We start from the raw sequence: 20,164 nt of genomic DNA, 5'->3' as shown, positions 1-20,164 counted from the left end.
CTCTTATGCTTGTTCACAGGATGAATGTATACTTTATCATCTTCTTCAATACAAGCATTCCCCCCGCCCCACCCAGTTAAGGAACCAAGCAATGGTTTTAAAGATCTGCATTACACCATATGTATGGCTTGCCACATACCATGGGAGCAAATACTTAAATATCTTGCCTTGTATATGAGGGGTTGCTTAGACTGGTTATTCCTCTTTGTCCTCTGAATTCCTGGATGTATATTTCTGATTAAAAAAAAAAACCTTAGTTCTTATGACTGCATAAGAGATTTTGAAGGTTTTTTTCCTTTTATCAGAAAATTACTTTCCACAAGCCACTCATCAATAGAAAATTACACTGAGAACGTCTAAGCTATGATATCTATAATATAAAGCCCTGTGTTGCAACCCTGAGAACACAAACCAAAATATCCAGGCTTAAGTTTGAATACTCTGCTGTGATTAGATCTTGAATAGGAGGAACAGGTTTATCCTTTGTGGCTGATCTCATTCTGACTTTGCAGTCTCTGACATCTTACCAAATTTTTCTTCACTACAGTCTTTCTGAACTTCAGTTGATCCACAAAGCTCTGTAAAACCATGCATAATACAACCTCAAGCCCTGTCCTTCTTTGGAAGTTTACAGTTTTGTCGAGGTATTTATGGCCTCCTGAGGTGAAAACAAGCTGGAGTAAGATAGGGCTAAGAAGAGATTTTAATCCTGCTGGCAGAAGCTGAGAATGGACACTCATACTTTAGTCTGAAAAAAAAGCACAGAATTACTTACAATTATTTGTGTGATGTGTTTGTGCTTTGACATTTCAATATTCTCATTCATTCATTCAGTGATAAAGGTGTATATATATGTCTCAAAAATTAAATTAGAATGTTAATAAAATTTACTCTTCTTTATGAACTGTACGGAAAAATCAAGTCTTTTGTTTGTATATAAGACTATAATGAATTGTGCACTGAAAAAAATAATCTTATTAAAATCCAATGAGGTAATTTTCAAATCGTAGAAATAATCATTTCTACAGAGTCTATTTGATTTTAAAGATTTTCTATCATTTTATCCAAACAGTTATTTTTCCCTTATAGGAGTTCAGTAAGTATCTTAAAAAGTTATTTATCTGAATTTTTATTCAAATTAATATAATGTCAGCAATAATTATCCACAGTAAATTATCTTGAAAACCTTTCAAAATAAGTAACATATTGTCTCTACCACTTTACAAACCCAAGCAAACACACTCTCTGTCAATGTATTTAAATTTAGTTAGTAGTTCTGATGGTCAACTATGAAAGAAAAGAGAGGAAGGAAGAAGGAAGTAATGGATCACCACAAGGCAATTAGTCATGATTTCAAGACACTGGCTGAATCAGTAAGTATTACATTATCACTCTATAAAATGTTTAATGAAAACAAAAAATGTTCACCAAAACGGCCTTAATTTCCCCAAGTTTAACTAAACTTCAGACAGATTTCTTTCCTTTTCTAGCCTCCTGATTTACCTCTCACATCTGCCCTTACAAAATCCAGATGGCCTGAACCACAGAGGTCCCTCTCCCTTTTTTAAGAGCATTTACCATAGAAAACTTAAAATTATAATTTATTCTCTGCTGTTTTGGGGATATAAATCTTTTATTTTCAAGCAACATTCAGTTTACTCTAATTTTCTACTTTATAATTTACAGTTAATTCCATAGTCCATGTGTCTTTGACCATCAGTAAGTTCTTCCTTTCACTCTGATTATACAGTAAACATCTTGAGGGCAAGGATCTTGTGTCATGCTTCCTTTTTGTTCTCCCTGGTTTCTTTTTCTCTTTAAAATAAAAACTATATATATACATATATATATATATTTTCAAATGTACCACATGATGTTTTGATAGACATGCACATAATGAAATGATTCTTATGGTCATACAGTCAACTTAATTAACATATTATCTTATCTTTGTGTGTGAGTATGTGATGAGAGCAGAGGAAATCTATCTTAGCAAATGTCCAGTATATAGTATGGTATTATAAACTGTAGTCATTGTGTTGTACCTTAGGTCTCTGGATTTATTCATCCTGCAAAATTATAACTTTTTACCCTTTTTAATGTGATGACAAACATCTCCCTGTTTCCCCCACCTCCCTGTCTTGGTAACCACCATTCCACCCTCTGCTTCTATGTATTCAACATTTTAAAATACTGAATATGTGAGATCCTGTAGTTCTTTATTTTTTATGTCTGCTTTGCTTGACTTAGCATCCTTTCAGGTTCATCATATTGCTGAAAATGGCAAGATCTTTCTCTTTTTTTAAGGATGAATAATATCTATAACTATCACAATTTCTTAAATACTGCATTGGTCAAAAGTTCATTCTGGTTTTTCCATAACATCTTAAGGAAGAACCTGAATAAACTTTTTGGCCAACCCAATATCTCTTAGGTACTTTGCTGGTTTCATAACCCAGGACTATCTTTCTCAAGCACCTGGGAGCCATCTCTTGAAATGTAGTTATTAAGGAAAACTGCTATATTCTTTCCTCTCTAAGAGAGGGTAGAATCCTAATTTCCATGAGTGTCTTGCTTGAAGTTGTAAAAGTATTTCTTGCCATGAAGATAAGAGAAAGTTCCTCTTTCTTTTGGTAAGAATTAGCAAACACAGATAGCCTGATATCTCATATCTCAGCCTTGTATCTCCTTACCTCAGCATTTCCTTTTTTGCTTTCTTAGACTTCCAATACCTTTTAAAACATTTTCTTAGTGTGTCTAAGTTGAAATATCTGGAATAATTGTTTTCAAAACTGCACTCTTTTTAGTAACATTATCTGTGATGACTGGAGATTTTTAAAGCAGGGAGATACATATTTATTAGATCTCTAGTTATAGTGCATTTGGTAAGACATAATATTGAAAAAGTCATCCTTAGTGATATCACAAAATCAACAGCTAATAATTTTAAGATCTTGCTACATACCAGACTTAAAGGTAATTGCTTTGCACACACTAACATAAACAATGAAAAACAACGCTAAAGGTGAGAAATACTTTTTCTTGAAAAGAAGTCTGGGAAAATACATATAGTTTTTGTCTTAGATTAAAATCAAATATGTCAAGTAAATGGTTCAAGTCAACTGTAAAATCCTTATGTTAAACTACAACAAAAAAAATTAAGTATTTCTAGGACTGAAGCTAAGGTGATTCTTGTTTTAAGTCCAATCTTTAAATAATCTTTGACTATAGAATCACCTCCTAAAATGTGACTGATATTATATTAAGAAGGATGAATGTATGTCCAGGCAATGGTACAGGCTAATCTTCGTCTTCTATTACTTGCTTCTCTGTTAATGTCTTTTAAAATTTGGAATAAGAAATCAACCTTTTACTATGTTTATCAGATATGTAGCTGAGTAACAGACTAATCAAAAACAAGCATTGTAAGTATTTTTTACTTTAAACAATATGCAAATCATATCAAATTATTTTTTTTAAATGAGTGATCAGACATATTTAGTCTATAATTTCTTAAGGAAATAAAGTTATGTATATTATAAAACTATATAAAATTGATCATTTAATTTTCAATAAGTAGCAAAAGAATGGAGAATGGATGTTAATCAGAAAGTATCTATAATTTTGAACCTCTCCCTGGTAGCTCAGCTGGTAAAGAATCTGCCTGCAAAAAAAAAAAGAAAAAGAATCTGCCTGCAATGCAGGAGATCCCAGTTGGGTTCCTGGGTTGGGAAGATCCCCTGGAGAAGGGATAGGCTACCCACTCCAGTATTCTTGGGCTTCCCTGTGGCTCATATGGTGGTGAATCCATCTGCAATGTAGGAGACCTGGGTTCAATCCCTGGGTTGGGAAGATCCCCTGGAGGATGGCATATGACAACCCACTCCAGTATTCTTGCCTGGAGAATCCTTGTGAACAGAGAAGTCTGGCAGATTACAGTCCATGAGGTCACAAAGAGTCAGACATGACTGAGCGACCAAGCACAGCACAGCACAACTATTAAACACTAGTGAATAAATAAAAATCCTTTACATGGAATTTAACTGAATTATAAAACTAATATATCTCATAAAAGCAGCATTATATGAAAGGGATTCAATTTTTTCTCAAATGCTAAATTATACACCATTTTTCATAAGTAAATAGAAAATAGCTGCTGCCTTTTGACATTTGGATAGGTTTATTTTACTTTCTTGATTGTTCTTTTTTTTATTGTTCTGCTCTCAATTGCTGCACTGCTCAATTTTATTTAACATGAAATAACCACAGCATGTAATGAATTTTAAAGCAAGATTAAAACATAAAAATCAAATAGGTTTAATGATTGTGGTCATCAAATTACTCAAGTTTTTTTTTTTCATTTCAAAACAAGGTAGCATGTTTTACATACTAAATTTACTGAGGATTATTGTGCTCATGTTTGGAAGAGATAGGTATTATTTTCCATGTAGATTTAATCTTAGCACAAGAAAAATTCCTTGAAATTTACTATCACTTTTCTCATTTAATGACTAATGATAACAGCTAAGATGTTTACTTGTTAATAGTCTTCCTGGTTAATGAGTGTTTGCAACTATTTTTAGTACATTTATCAATCATACCTTGAAAATTCAAGCTTAAACTATCTTAAAAAATTAATTTGTGAGCACAGTTAAAAAGTGTTGGCCTAGGTGTATGGATAAGAAAAACAAAAAGCTTGACACAATTATTGGCTGATAATATGGGTATAAAGTGGTAAAAAGATTCTTGTTCTGATTAATTTCATGTAAACTCTACATCACCTGATGCTTGATTCATCTGACAGAATAATTCAACTTTCACTCTTCTGTGTGGCCTTATAAAATCATGCCAAACTAAATTCATTTGTTACAATTATGTGCATCACAGTTAACAATAGATAACATAGATAACAATGAAACAGTATTGTCTACAAAGAAATTTTGTTTAACAAATGTCATTAACCCAAAGTATGGATGTTATATAAATAATGACTGAGTACAACTATTATATCTTAACAATTAGGAGTAAATACACCTAATGCCAGATATTTAATAATGAAATGGGATGATGCCATGCCTTAGTGTATATAAGAGTAGTTAGTCAATACTAATAAAGTCTGAACTGATCTTAGTCTGACTAAAAACATATGACCTAATTTTTGTAATTGTGACTTATAAGTAATTTAACCCAATAGAGAGACTGTATGTTTGTTTAAAAGCACAAGAATATTAATATATATTACACATGAAATTTAAAAATATACATATATGTATATCACATGTATACATGCCTTAGTGTATAGAAGGGTAATTGATCCATACTAAAGTCTAGATATATGGATCCACATATATGTCTATAAGTGTATATATACATATACATATATGTATACCACACATATAATATGCACACACATATGGATATAAGTGTGTATATACATATATGTATATACATATACATATATGTCTATACACATACATATACACATAAAATATGCAAGTATATATATATGTATGGAAATATATACAATACAGTGTATATGGGATGTGTGTAATACAGTGCAAACTATCCACTTATACATTTTGACTCAAAATTATATAAATTCATGTGAAGGGATTCACATTATGGGCCAGAAAGAGATAACACGGTACAAAGTCAGTCTATCTGCATGCTGCTTCAATGAGGGGAATTCCACAAGCCCTGACCTACAGTCTTTTGTAATCAAGTTATTCTGCTGGTTTAAAATGTTAAAACCAATGAGCAGTATGGAAAATAAAATAAATTTACTCAAATTAATTTCCTGAGGTGCCTATTCATTGCTCATAAGTCTTGGGGGAAAAAAAATTCGTAATATACTTAGTTCTCCAGGTCATCTTGAGAGATCAAATGTACAATCATAGTTATCCTTAAATTCTTCTTCTCTTTCATTTACCATGTTTAATTGATTCCAAGTTGACCATCCTTCTTCTTAAATATATTTTGCATTAATTCTTTCCCTCCATGATTTTCCCAAATGATTCCAAGTTTCTGGCAAGCCTCATAAATAAATCCTCCACAGGGCTAAAATATCCAATACACAGATTGTGCTTGAAATTGTGAAAGACATCTCCTTGACTACATGGTAGTATTATTTGGTGTGGCATATGAAATATGAAGGGCTTCCCAGGTGGCACCAAGTGGTAGAGAACCTGCCTGCCTATGCAGGAGAAATGAGAGACACAGGTTCAATCCCTGGGTTAGGAAGATTCCCTGGAGGAGGGCATGACAACCCACTCCAGTATTCTTGCCTGGAGAATCCCATGGATAGAGGACCCTGGCAGGCTACAGCCCACAGAGTCACAAACAGTCAGACATAACTGAAGCAACTTAGCACACATGCATGAAATAAGAAAATTTTCATGGTCTGATCCCTCACTATTCAACTCCAGCTCTGCAGTGTTTCATGTATAACATGAAATAGAAAAACATAACATAGAGTATGTTATCTGAACATTTTAAATAACTGTGATTCTTTAAGGTTACCTCTACAGACCTCATTCCACTTTCTAAACACTTTTTTCTCATTAGCTGGCAAATGAGAAGTCCTACTTTGTGAAGAGATATTGCAAATGAAACTTATTTATGAAACTCCCCCCAATTTTCTTCACCATTAGATCTACTAGACTATAACCATAATATTTTAGTTACAGTTCAGTGGCATCTTTTAAAATAATGAATTATAATAATTCCTAAATATGGTATTAAGCATCCACTTGTAATAGTCATTTCTTTCTGTGTAAGAACTTGACCTGATTCATCTTTGAATCCTTAAAATAGGGCAATAGTCACTGCAAATTTTCAGTTAAAACTCTACATTTTAGTAAAAGAAGATAGTTAGTTCTTGTAAATGTAAACTGAGCCTTAGAATATCTAATTGTATTTATCTATCTAAAGAGCATCCCTTTGTGCATACACATGTATATATATATACACATGCCAATATGATTTTATTATAACTTCAAGAATTTTTCTAGTTTTTTTAGCTTTATTTTAGATTTTTAGTTTTATTTTTTAATTAATATGGTTTCTATGTCACATATCCTGCAATTTTCTTATGTCTAAGCTTCAGCACTTCTATTTTCCTTTCAACAGTCTCAGATATTAAAATATTAGTACACATTGTATCTTCAGAAAGTGTTTTCTGTTTGTCCATTACATTTGACATTTCCTTTTCTTACCCAACACTCCACTGAGAAGCTATAACTTGCTTTCTAGTATTAAACTCATTATCATTTGTCTTAAAGAGGTTCTCTGAAATATTTCAAATGTATTTTCACATTGCTAGTAGTTTCCATGTTATCTATCTCTCAATGAGCTTCTAAAATAATGTTATATTAAACTAAATTGACTCTTTTCCCAACATAAAAACACAGATTGTATTGTTGAGTGATATAATTTTAGAGAAGAAATATCTGTGATGTCATTTCATATGTAATGAAAAGATTACCTTGAATAATAAGAAAAATCCCATCTCTATTATAGAAACTGACATTGTAGATGTTTATTTTTGTTACGAGAGATTTGTAACGCAATTTCAAAAATGATAGCAAACCTCATCAACTATGGTAAGTGAAAAGATTTTTAGTTCATTTCTCAAAAGTTTATCTCATTAGTAAAATATATACATGAAATGGTATTTCATGTATATACAGGAAAGAGAAGAAGAGGGAGACAAAGAGAGCAAAAGCCACTAAAAAGAAGCACTTAGAGGACAAAAAATATAATTCAAAATTTTAAATATTTCCTTAAGTAAGAATACAATATCTGAACAATATACATTACAATTTAGAAGTTGATTATTTTAACTGAAAGTTTGTTTTATATCATACTTTGTGGTTAAGTCAAATTGCTTCTTAAGATTAAATAAGTTGTCTGTATAGTGAAAACTATCACCTAGGCAATTTTGCCATTTAACTGTTTTAGTAACAAATATGAATGCTTTGTTCTCTGTGCATTCATGATATATTAGTGGTTAGGACTCACTGAAGTATGAAGGTATTCAACTTAAAAATTAGTCTACTTTATAAGCTATACTTCCAAAGCAGCTCTCCAATAACCTGAGAGTATGTGCCGTTGCTGTGAAGACCACTCTTGCACAAAGAGGAATGCTACCATTGACTAGAGTGTGTAGGAAGAGTTATACCACATCATTTTGTTGTTACTCTCAGCTGCCTTGGGTCACCTATGAGCAAGTAAACAAAGAAATAAAATGTATTATCAGAATTACATTCAAAGTGATTACGTTATTACGGAGATACTGTCACCTGTGAATAGTCCTCACTGGATAGCTTAAAATCTCTATTTCATAGTCTAGATGTATATGAATGTGGGTCATCCTTGAAATATGATATGACAAAAATGAGGAATGGACAAAAAACTAGGAATTATCTTAAATTTAGGTTACCTAAGGTAAACTTTTTAACAACAGAATTTAATAAATGACTTAAATGCCACAATACAACTATTTGACAGCATTTATGGCAATCCACTCCAGTATTCTTGCCTGACGAATCCCATGGACAGGGGAACCCGGCAGGTTACAGATACAGGGATGCAAAAGAGTCAAACATGACTTAAAACTAAACAACATAAGGCCTGTTTTATTCATCTGATTTCAACTTTTAACTGTTACAAAACAAATTATTAATACATATATATATATATATATATATATATATGGTCAGTTGCTTCATTTGCAATTATTTTCTCTCATTCTGAGAATTGTCTTTTAATCTTGTTTATAGTTTTCTTTTATTTTTGGTTTTATTTCCATTACTCTGAAGGTGGGTCAAGGAGAATCCTGCTGTGATTTATGTCAAAGAGTGTTCTGCCTATGTTTTCCTCTAGGAGCTTTGTAGTTTCTGGCCTTACATCTAGGTCTTTAATCCATTCTGAGTTTATTTTTGTGTGTGGTGTGTGTGAATTAGGAAGTATTCTAATTTCATTCTTTTACATGTAGCTGTCCAGTTTTCCCACCACCACTTACTAAAGAGGCTGTCTTTTCTCCATTGTATATTCTTGCCTTCTTTGTCAAAGATAAGGTGCCCATAGGTGCGTGGGTTTATCTCTGAGCTTTCTATCTTGTTCCATTGATCTATATTCTGTTTTTGTACCAGTACTGCTAAATCACTTCAGTCGTGTCCGACTCTGTGTGACCCCATCCCTGGGATTCTCCAGGCAAGAACACTGAAGTGGGTTGCCATTTCCTTCTCTAATGCATAAAAGTGAAAAGTGAAAGTGAAGTTGCTCAGTCATGTCCCACTCTTTGCGACCCCATGGACTGCAGCCCACCAGGCTCCTCCGTCCAGGGATTTTCCAGGCAAGAGTACTGGAGTGGGGTGCCATTGCCTTCTCCGGTACAGTACTGTGTTAATTGCTGTTACTTTGTATTATAGTCTGAAATTATAGTTAGGAAAACTGATTTCTCCAGCTACATTTTTCTTTCTCAAGATTGCTTTGGTTGTTAAGAGTCTTTTGTGTTTCCAAATACTGTACATTACTTTTGTTGTTCTAGTTCTGTGAAAAATGCCATTTGTAACTTGACATGGACTGCAATAAGTTTGTAGATTGTTTTGGGTAGTATAATCATTTTCATGATATTGATTGTTCCAATCCAAGAACACAATATATCTCTCTATCTGTTTATATTGTCTTTGATTTCCTTCATCAGTGTCATAGTTTTTTACATACAGTGTCTTTTACCTCCTGAGGTAGATTTATTAATGGGTATTTTATTATTTTTGTTGAGATAGTGAATGGGATTGTTTCCTTCTGTTTCTGATTTTTTGTTCTTAGTGTATAGGAATGGAAGGGATTACTGTGTATTAATTTTGTATCCAGTGATGTTACTATTAATAAATTCATTTATTAGTTTTAGTAATTTTCTGGTGGTATCTTTAGAGTTTTCTATGTATAGCATCATGTCATCTGCAAAGAGAAAGTTTTCTTCTTTTCCAATCTGGATTCCTTTTCTTTTTTTTTTTTTCTCTGACTATTGTGGCTAGGCCTTCCAAAACTATGTTCAATAAGGATGGTGAGAGTGGGCATCCCTGTCTTGTCCCTGATCTTAGAGGAAATGCTTTCTCCTCAGAATATACAAGCAGTTCACGCAGCTTAACATCAGAAAAACAAACAACCCAATCAAAAATGAGTGGAAGACCTAAGCGGACATTTCTCCCAAGATGACATAATAACAAACACATGAAAAGATGCTCAATATTGTTCATCATTACAGAAATGCAAATCAAAACTACAGTGGGGCATCACCTCACACGAGTCATAATGGCTATCACCAAAATATCTACAAACAATACATGCTGGAGAGGATATGTAGAAAAAGGAACTCTCTTGCCCTCCTGTGAGAATGTAAATGAGTATAGTCACTATGGAGAACAGTATGGAGATTCCTTTAAAAACTAGGAATAAAACTACTACATGACCCAGCAATTACACTACTGGGCATATACCCTGAGAAAACATAATTCAAAAAGATACCTGGACCACAATGTTCATTGCAGCACTATTTACAATGGCCAGGACATGGAAGCAACCTAGGTGTCCATCGACAGATGAATGGATAAAGAAATGCATTATATATAAATAATGGAATATTACTCAGCAATAAAAAGGAATAAATTTGAGTCAGCTGAACTGAGGTGGACAAACCTAGAGCCTCTTATACAGAGTGAAGTAAGTCAGAAAGATAAAAATATTGTATATTAACGCATATATAGAAAGATGGTACTGATGAACCTGTCTGCAGGGAAGGAATTGAGACGCAGATATAGAGAATGGAATTGTGACACAACAGGGGAAGGAGAGGATGGGAAAAATTGAGAGCAGCATTAAAATATATACAGTACCATGTGTAAAACAGATAGCTAGTGGGAAGCTGCTGTGTAACACAGGGAGCTCAGCCTGGTGCTCTCCGATAATCTGTTGGGAGGTGGGACGGAAGCTTAAGAGGAAGGGAGTGTATGCATACTTATGGTTGATTCACATTGTTGTATGGCAGAAATAAACACAACATTGTAAAGAAATGATCCTCCAATTAAAAATTTTAGAGGAAAACTATTTAATAAAGCCAAAATACATTGAATTTCTTAACTTTAAACTGAAATGGCTTTCTGTGAGCAATCTAACCTGAAAGAATTCAATATATTAATATATTAAAATGTTTGTTTTAAATATTCTTTTAATAAATATTTAAAACACATACATGAGTTAGGCATTTTTTTAATACTTTGTAATTATAAGGCAGTAACACTTTTGGTTTCAAGATATTGCCTATCAGGAGGTTGGAAGATACAACACAAGTTATAATATAGTGTGATGTTATAAACTATTAGTATATATAATGTGCCATCAAAGTATTGAGGAAAAGAGTTAACTTGGTTTCTTGGGGGATTCAAGAAGGATTTGGTGTTGCTGAACTGGATTTTGAAGGATGAGAAGTACTTAGTCCAGAGGAATAAAGGGGAAACCAATCTAGGTAGAAAGAAAAATACTATCATTTGTCAAATGAAAGAATAAACTTCTTTAAATACTGACAACTGATTATTTTCTAAATATGTGTCTCACTTACACAATAAGGAAACATAAGTGTATCCAATATTTAAATCTATTTGAAAAATTAAAATTTTCTAAAGAGTTCATTAAAATTATGTCTAAGATAGTTGGTCCACTAAATGTTCTATATCTATTAAACACAAAACCTATATGCAATGTTACAATGAATATGGACGAGTAAATTTGCAATATTATTAACTGAATGTAATAATTATTGAATCTAACTCAATAAATATACCAATTTTTGCCTTAAATTTTTTTTTAACTTTTAGTTTTGCTGTTGTATACCTAGTCCTAGATTCCCACAAATCAAAAATAAAGTAAAGCAAAACAAAAATAGCAGACAATGCAGAATCTGATATATTCCTTGTAAGATCTTGCTCTAATCACAGGTACTTGCTTATCAGTTCAAGGACATCCTGAGGGCTGTGTATCTTTTGTTACAAAATTTTGTAATATAATGGTATATTTTAATCCTATTATCCTAACTAGCTATGAAACTTTAATATGTACACATTCTTTGTTAATAATTTATTGTAATCTGTAGAGCTATTAGAAAATTTCATCTCATAAAATAAGGGGTTCAGTGTGCAAAGCTGTCTTTCTTTCAGGATATTTTAAGGTCCTGTCAGGACCTTAAAACTGACTGGCTTATTCACACATCTTATATAATTATTTTTACTTATGTAATAAAGGAAGAACATATTGAAGCATAAACTACCATATATTTTACAGAGGAAACAAAAATACCTATAGCATTTCACTATTTAATCAAATAAAAAGTACAGGCATATAATCAAACTCTGCATTATCAGTGCCTTACATCTATATATTGACAATTTTCTGTAGAATAGCTTTGTGAAACCATGAGGTTCTTCCAAGTTACTTTACTTGTCCTGACTGACTTCATTTTCATTATTCTTGTTTGATGCTTCCATTATTACATCTTACTGAAAAGAATCTCTTTAGCATTCTACTTGATCTTTCAATTGCCTGTATTTTCTTCAAAACATCTCTAGTTCTAATAATAACAGCATATTTCTGATCCATCTTGATTTTTCTTGCTCCAAGACATAAAATCAACAACTGTCCAAGGATTTCTGGTTTCCTTAACAGCTAAATATTTTAGGAACATAATTGGGAAAACCAATGGTGTTCCTGAGTTTGATGGTGGGCAAAACACTTTGGGCAGTTGCCATTTGTTCCCCTTAACATTATCAGAATGAGAGAGTACATATTTTAAGGTAATGTATTGACAATGAATTCTGAACACCTTTTTTTCCAGTATATAGTTGGATCAGCCCTTAAGATTGCTTCTATTTTCACACCACACGTCTCTGAGGCCTATGGAAGCTGAGATATGCATAGTAATAGGAAAAAAGGGGGAGTTCTATAAGAATAGTCCCTTTGAGAAGGAAATGGCAACCTACCCCAGTATTCTTGCTAGGGAAATCCCATGGACAGATGAGCCTAGCAGGATACAGTCTATGGGGTCACAAAAGAGTTGGACAGGACTTAGCAGCTAAACAAGAACAATAAAGTACATAAAAGTAATAGTGTCATTTCATGGGGAAAAAAAAAAAAAAACAACTTCATGAGGTTTTCACAAAGCGATAATGTGTGACTTTTTTGTTCATCTCCAAAGCATTTGGTTTTGTTTCCACACATGCATGCACACATTGGTTTGTTAGTATACTATATTTAAAGTTTTTTGTTTTTGCTCTTGTACTTTTTTTCCATGTTCAATGGAAACTGTTTGATGGGAGGATGGCAAAAACCAGATATCATTTTAAAAATTTGCTTTAGTTACTGAGATTAGCAGACATGAGATTAACTAGGCAAGGAATGAACCATTAGCATTAGTTAATGAAGCACTAGCCCAGGTAAAGTGATGTGTTGTTAGACCAGAGTGATGGCAAGGTTAACTAAGAAGCAAATTGATACAAGAGGTATTTAGAGGGAGAATCCAAAGTGATTTTTCATTTAATTGGATAAGTAGTCAGAAAGAAAAAAGGAAAAGTAGGGTAAAAAGTAGTGTATCCTTCAAGTCTGAAGCGTAAATACCACATCTAAACCTTGTTAAACTGGGTTGATTACAGTACATTTACTGAAATAGAAAACACTGGAAGAGGTGAAAGATGTTAGTTTTGTCTTTTTAACATTAATAGCCTTTAGATATGTTTAAATTAGAATTTCCATTTCTTAATGTTCACATTAAGATATACTATAATTTAACTTAGGAGGACTTCTTGAAGAAAATGAATTTTTGAAGGATATCAAGCACATAGTTTATCAGAAATGATAGGTTTTGACATTTTAAATGAAGAAAAAAGATTGTGAATACACTTTTGGAAATATTAGGTTGAGGTAGCAGTGAGATGTTCATTTGAAGGTATCTAAAAAGCAACTGAACTGAACTGAACTGAAAAGGCTCTTTATTACACAGTTCTGAATCAGAAACAAAGTCTCAGCAAAAGTTGCATATTTAGAATTATTGGTGATATTATAGGTAATAATTAACATCTTAGGAGCAAATCAGATCACCTACCCACCATTCAGAGAGCAAAGAGGATGGGCATTTAGCTTAGACACAACCTAATATTCACAAGTCTAGTAAAGGAGGACAGAGAAGCAAGAGACTTTGAGAATGAACAGCCAACAAAGTAGGAAGGAACCTGGAGGTGATTGTGCTCTAGAAGCTAATGGAAAGGTGGTTTCTCAAAAGGGAAGGAATGATCAACAGTAAAAAAAAAAAAAAAAAAAATACTATTGCAAACTACTGTAGATGTGGAATTAATTAGATTAATGACAATATGATAGCCATTGGTGATTATGCCAAAAAATGGATTTAGTAAGTTACTGGAGGCAAAGTTGAGTCTAACTTGACGTGATGAATAATTAGAATGTAAAACATTAGATATACACAGAAATTATTTTGGCTGGGAAAGATATGAAATAGTAGTTGCTAAAAGAAAACTAGGAGTAAAGGAACAATTCATTCTGTCTTTTCATTATCAACGCTGGTAACCTTGAAATATGTTCACATTAGAATTCTCATTTTGAATGCTCACATCAAGATATACTGTAATTCAATTTATGAGGACTTCTTGGGGAAATTAAACAGATAGCAATCATAGAATTTGTCAGAAGTGACAGATTTTGACTTTTTTTTTTAATTTAAACATTCAAATTTATTTTTTTATTTTATTTATTTATTTATTTATTTATTAGTTGGAGGCTAATTACTTCACAATATTGTGGTGGTTTTTGTCATACATTGACATGAATCAGTCATGGATATACATGTATTCCCCATCCCGATCCCCCCTCCCACGTCCCTCTCCACCCGATCCCTCTGGGTCTTCCCAGTGCACCAGGTCCGAGCACCTGTCTCATGCATCCAACCTGGGCTGGTGATCTGTTTCACCCTAGATAATATACATGTTTCGATGCTGTTCTCTTGAAACATCCCACCCTCGCCTTCTTCCACAGAGTCCAAAAGTCTGTTCTATATATCTGTGTCTCTTTTTCTGTTCTGCATATAGGGTTATCGTTACCATCTTTCTAAATTCCATATATATGTGTTAGTAGATTTTGACATTTTAAATGAAGGGAAAATTATAGGCAGAGTGTAAAGTGTGGTATGTTCATAAAAATAGTAAATATTTGTTTATTAGTAATATATTTTATAAATATAATAGCATAAAAGGGACATTCATAAATTACTCAGAATTATGAAAATAAGTTTAAAATTAATAAATTTTAATAACATTTTAGATTATATTATTTCAATGTATATCATTTATTTGTAAACACAGTATATTCAAGTCTGTGTGAGTAACTAGAGAATAAAGGCTTTTTTCACGAATATTTTAATCATTTCCATAAATATAATGCTGAACTGGATATGCATATTTTAACAAGTGCTATGCAATATCTTTTACTGAAATTGGTTTTATTTCCTTTACCAAGAGAAAGGTGACGAAAGGATGTGCTAAGGCAAAGGCAATGTCAAGGAAAGACAGATGATCACCAACCAGAAAACAAGTGGACATTTTCTTATTGACTTTTGTCTTTTCTGTCAGAAAAATTTCACTGAGGTTTGATACTTTCAAAATATTCAACACAATATTTTCAAAATGGTTAACACTGATACAAAACACAGTTTAAAATATGAAATGTTTTCAAGTTTCCAATTTTTATATCTCACTATTAACTTTGTTCACTCAAAATATAAAGATGATTGCCTGACTTGAATATTCTTCTGAATTGTCATTTTGCTTTAAAAATCAAACATGTTCCTCCAATTAAAACATAAATTAAGATAAGAGAAAAATAAAGTTATTTGACCAAGGAACATCAATGTGTGTATTAAGCATAGCAGATGAAAGTGAGGTAGGGAAGAACATATTTACATACTCTCCAAACACCTCCACACAAATATTTATTAATTACAAAGAAAAAAATAGGAAATTTATGGTGGAGAATCCTAGCAGGCACCATCTTACTCAAAAGATCAATGTTATCATCTGCAATTTGACTAATAAATATCACGTGCTACCCAGCAGGAGACCATCCATTAAAAGAGCACATCACTAATGTGATATCCTAAATGTGTACATCCCAAATCTGCCCATGAGGAAGAATGGGCAAACCTAAGCTAAGGCACATTCTAGAAAATGACTGCCCTGTTTTCTTGATCTTCTTCAGGAAAGTTAAGGGCATCAAACTCAAGCAAAGACTTAGTAGCTGCTCCATGTCAAGGTGGGGAGAAAGTTATGGCAAGTGGGTACAACTTATGATCCCAAACAAGGTCCTTTTGTTACAAAGAACATGTCTGGGGCATTTGGCAAAGTGGTATGGGATACCTGAGGGAAGGGTATGTAGGGATTCTTGCTACTTTTCTGTAAGTTAAATAAAATCTTTTTTTTTAAAGAAAAAAAAACAGTCAAACATATACCGTTCATTTAGTTCTCTGACAGCATATGTCAAAGATCTTGTTTCAAGATAAAATACATTCGTTTTCTCTGTTGTATGAAATATTTTGGAGTTTTAAATTTATCTGATGATTACTTAGTTGATCTCATAAAATGACACTATTTTTTAAAAACTGGTTGATTCTCTAATAAAGGTCTTTGCTACATTAGTTTCTATAAAAATAATCAATTCTATTTAAGATGTATTTTGATATTTCTTATTTTTTAATTTTCTTGTTAAATGTTTCTATGATTATTTTGGAGACAAATATTTGCCAGTTAATCTCTAATGTAAAGAATATGTTTTACATGATAAATAGGTGAAAATTTTTTATTAATTTTAATCAATCAGATTAATGAAAACAAATACAACTTAATATTAGGGCACAGAATTATAATTTGCTTAACTTGTAGCCTGTCCTTAGAATACTTAAATGTAACTTTGAAAATAAATGTCAAAGACTTGTGCAAAAGTCAACTATTTTAACATCAACTTTTCTTTCTTTCTTTCTTTTTTTTTTTTGACAGCACTACATGGCACATGGGATCTTAGCTCTCAACCAGGGATAGAACCCATGCCCCCTACATTGGAAGCATGAAGTCTTAAACCACTGCACCACTAGGTAAGTCCCTAGCACCTACTTTTTAAAATTTTAAAGCACTTACCACTCTAAAGTACCATCCATTTATCACTTATCCTCTGCATTTATTGTCTGACAATTAGTGAGAGCTTTGTCTTTCCTACCAGATCATGAGCTCTTGATCTTCAAATGGGTTCTAATGGAAAATTTTTGATTCAAGGAGGTATAGTTAGCAAGAGAAAAGTCATTTCTGGGCTAACTTGTATTTAAAATCATTCAAAATTAATGTATTATATCTAAAGGATCTGGATAACATTGTTAACTAGAATAAAATATTTTAATTTAGTATTCTGAATCACCTAAGGAGTACAGATTGAGAAAATGTATGAGTGTTTTACAACTAAGGTGATTTTGGTTTAAAAATGAGTTTGCTAGATTAAAAGGATAAAGTATAAAAATAGTGGTATGTAATTATGGGTCAACATGTAAAGGCAAGTTATGGGCGACTGAATTCCTTGACTTAAATAATTTGGCAGCAATGGAAATTTAGTGTAATTTTACTTTGGCTATATTTGTTTTGCAATATTATACTGGTTTCATTTGTATAAGAATTATTGGAATCAGAAAAACAGGTGGTAATAATAAAAGCATGATATGTTGAGGTTCCAAGTCATCGTGAATATAAAGGTTTCATAAGGTTTGATAACCCTGAATTGAGCAAGGGAATTTTAAAAAAGGAAACTATTTCATGGACAGCCAAAAGTGTTAAAGGTTTTAGTAAAAAGAAAATCCAAGAATGGTGGTGCCATTATGCTATGGAAGAACAAATAGGATCGTTGTTTACTAGAAAATATGGAAATGATATATTTCTGGATGAAAGGAAACTAAATAATCACTATCTGCTTAACAACTGACAAGCATTTAATGAGTATCTTCTTAAAATTATAACACTGTGTTGCCTCTATGGAGGACAAACTATATAAAATGCGCTCATTTTAGAGTTAGGATAAGCAGGAAAATTAAAATAGATTTAATTATTCAGTGAAGACTTATTGAGAGCCTATTTTATGTCACACTATTGGCAAGGATCTGAACATTCCTGCATATGTTCACTTCCATAAAGTGCATCAAGTTGAGTAAAGAATATAAATAAAGTAAGAATAATTATATAAAAGAGGCACAAGGACTGTTATATTAGACAAGGTAAGAAGGGCTCTAAAGGACAACATTAGGACAGAAGTAGGGTATCAAAGTTATTTCACAATTGCTATCAGGAAGAATCTAATTCATTCATTCAAAATGTTTGCCTATTATCTATCAGACATTGCATTAGAATAATATTTAACTCCCTAGTTGCCTCAGACTTTATAGAGAGTTTTCATTGTTTTAGTTGCTCCACATTCTTGTCAACATTTGATGCTGTTAGTGTTTTGGAATTTGGTTATTCCAATAGGTATATAGTGGTATCACTTTATAGTTTTAATTTGCAATCTCTTATTACTCATGTGATGCTGAACATGTTTCTATATGCTTATTTGCCATCTGTGTATCTTCAGTGAGTTGTTCGGCCACAACTTTTCACCTCTGATGTTATGCCAAAAAATTAGCTATAGATAATATATAAGTTTATAAGTGTACTTGGGTTCCAATAAGACTTTACCTACAAACACTGAAATTTGAATTTCATAAAATTTCTATGTTTCACTAAGTATGATCCTTCGTTTGATTTTTTTCCCCCATCATTTAAAAAAAAATGTAAAGACTATTCTCAGCTTTCAAATGGAACAAAAGGAGAACTGATCTCTGAGTCTTAGTGTGCTGAGTTCTGGCCTTAATCATTTATCTAGACAACAACTGGAGGCAGAAAAAAAAAAGATTTAAAAGACAGTAGAAAAGACAGTTACTCCAACAAGTGAAGTAGGTGAAAAAGTAAGAATATTTAAGAACTATAACCAGCTATAACTCTTATTATTCTAGTTTTAAAATATTTTTTACTATGCTCTATCATATGATAGGTCCATTACACACTTGATTGAGAAGTATTAATAGAATAAGCAGAATCTGTAATAGGTTTGGCTATATAAGAGAATAAGCTGGAAAGAGAAAACAAGAAAAAATACAAAGGATCTTTGGAAAACTTAAAGAATAATCAAGTGTTAATTTAGATGGTATTATTTGTAAGATCCTAGGATATATTATTAAAAAAATAAGTGGAGAGGAAGAATATACATAAGAAATACAATAGGAAGTCTCAATATTTCATGATTTATGTGATTATAAAGGATGGTAGAATTTTGTTATGCAGTAATAGGGGAAAACACTGTAGATAAAGACAATTCCATAAATAACCATGAGAGACTATTAATACGCGTGTATGTATGTTAATGTGAATTAATCTTGTTCTTCTGTTACATTACATTTTACAGTCACAGCCCTTATTTATAATTAAGGAAATAGGCTCCCTGAATGGTTGGGCATAAATTATGCTTGTATTCAGTACCATGACCAGGCATAATCCAGTAAATTATTGAGACTTAAGTAAATTCAATTATTTTAACACATTTTTGTGAAGACTCTATTATAAGGCTGGTATGTTTCTCATTATTAAGTTACAGATAGAAGTTAAGTACACAGTCTTGATATCGGAAGTTTGCAAACTATTTCTCAGAAGTCAGAAGACCTTAAAGTACAATGTGATTGATACTAAATGAAGAACATGAATAAAATGCAACATGGTCAAAGAAGAAGGAAACAACAGTTCTGATCTAAACCGGGCAGGGGAAGGAAGGAGAAAAGTGAACCTGTTGGGCTAGTGATGATACAATGTCTGGAAGTTATTTAATATTAAAAGTAAATATGGACTTCCCTGGTGGTCCAGTGGTTAAGAATCCACCTGCCAATGAAGCAGACACAAGTTTGAGCCCTGGTCCAGGAAGATTCCACATGGTCCGGAGCAACTGAGCCCATGTGCCCCAGCTACTGAGGCCTGCACACTCTAGAGCC

At 32.4% G+C, this 20,164-nt stretch overlaps 1 long non-coding RNA gene across 1 annotated transcript in view; it reads right to left on the bottom strand.

The window, feature by feature from the left end:
• The window catches only part of LOC110127744 (uncharacterized), a 69,002-nt gene that overhangs the window by 37,879 nt on the left and 10,959 nt on the right, over nt 1–20,164 (bottom strand). The window contains exon 2 of the long non-coding RNA XR_002310907.2: nt 528–748. This is a non-coding gene — a long non-coding RNA (uncharacterized lncRNA). The remainder of the gene's footprint in view (nt 1–527; nt 749–20,164) is intronic.

The sequence above is a fragment of the Odocoileus virginianus genome, chromosome 8 (assembly GCF_023699985.2).
Source record: "Odocoileus virginianus isolate 20LAN1187 ecotype Illinois chromosome 8, Ovbor_1.2, whole genome shotgun sequence".
Lineage (NCBI taxonomy): Eukaryota > Metazoa > Chordata > Mammalia > Artiodactyla > Cervidae > Odocoileus > Odocoileus virginianus.
This window is presented reverse-complemented; position numbering and strand designations above follow the sequence as displayed.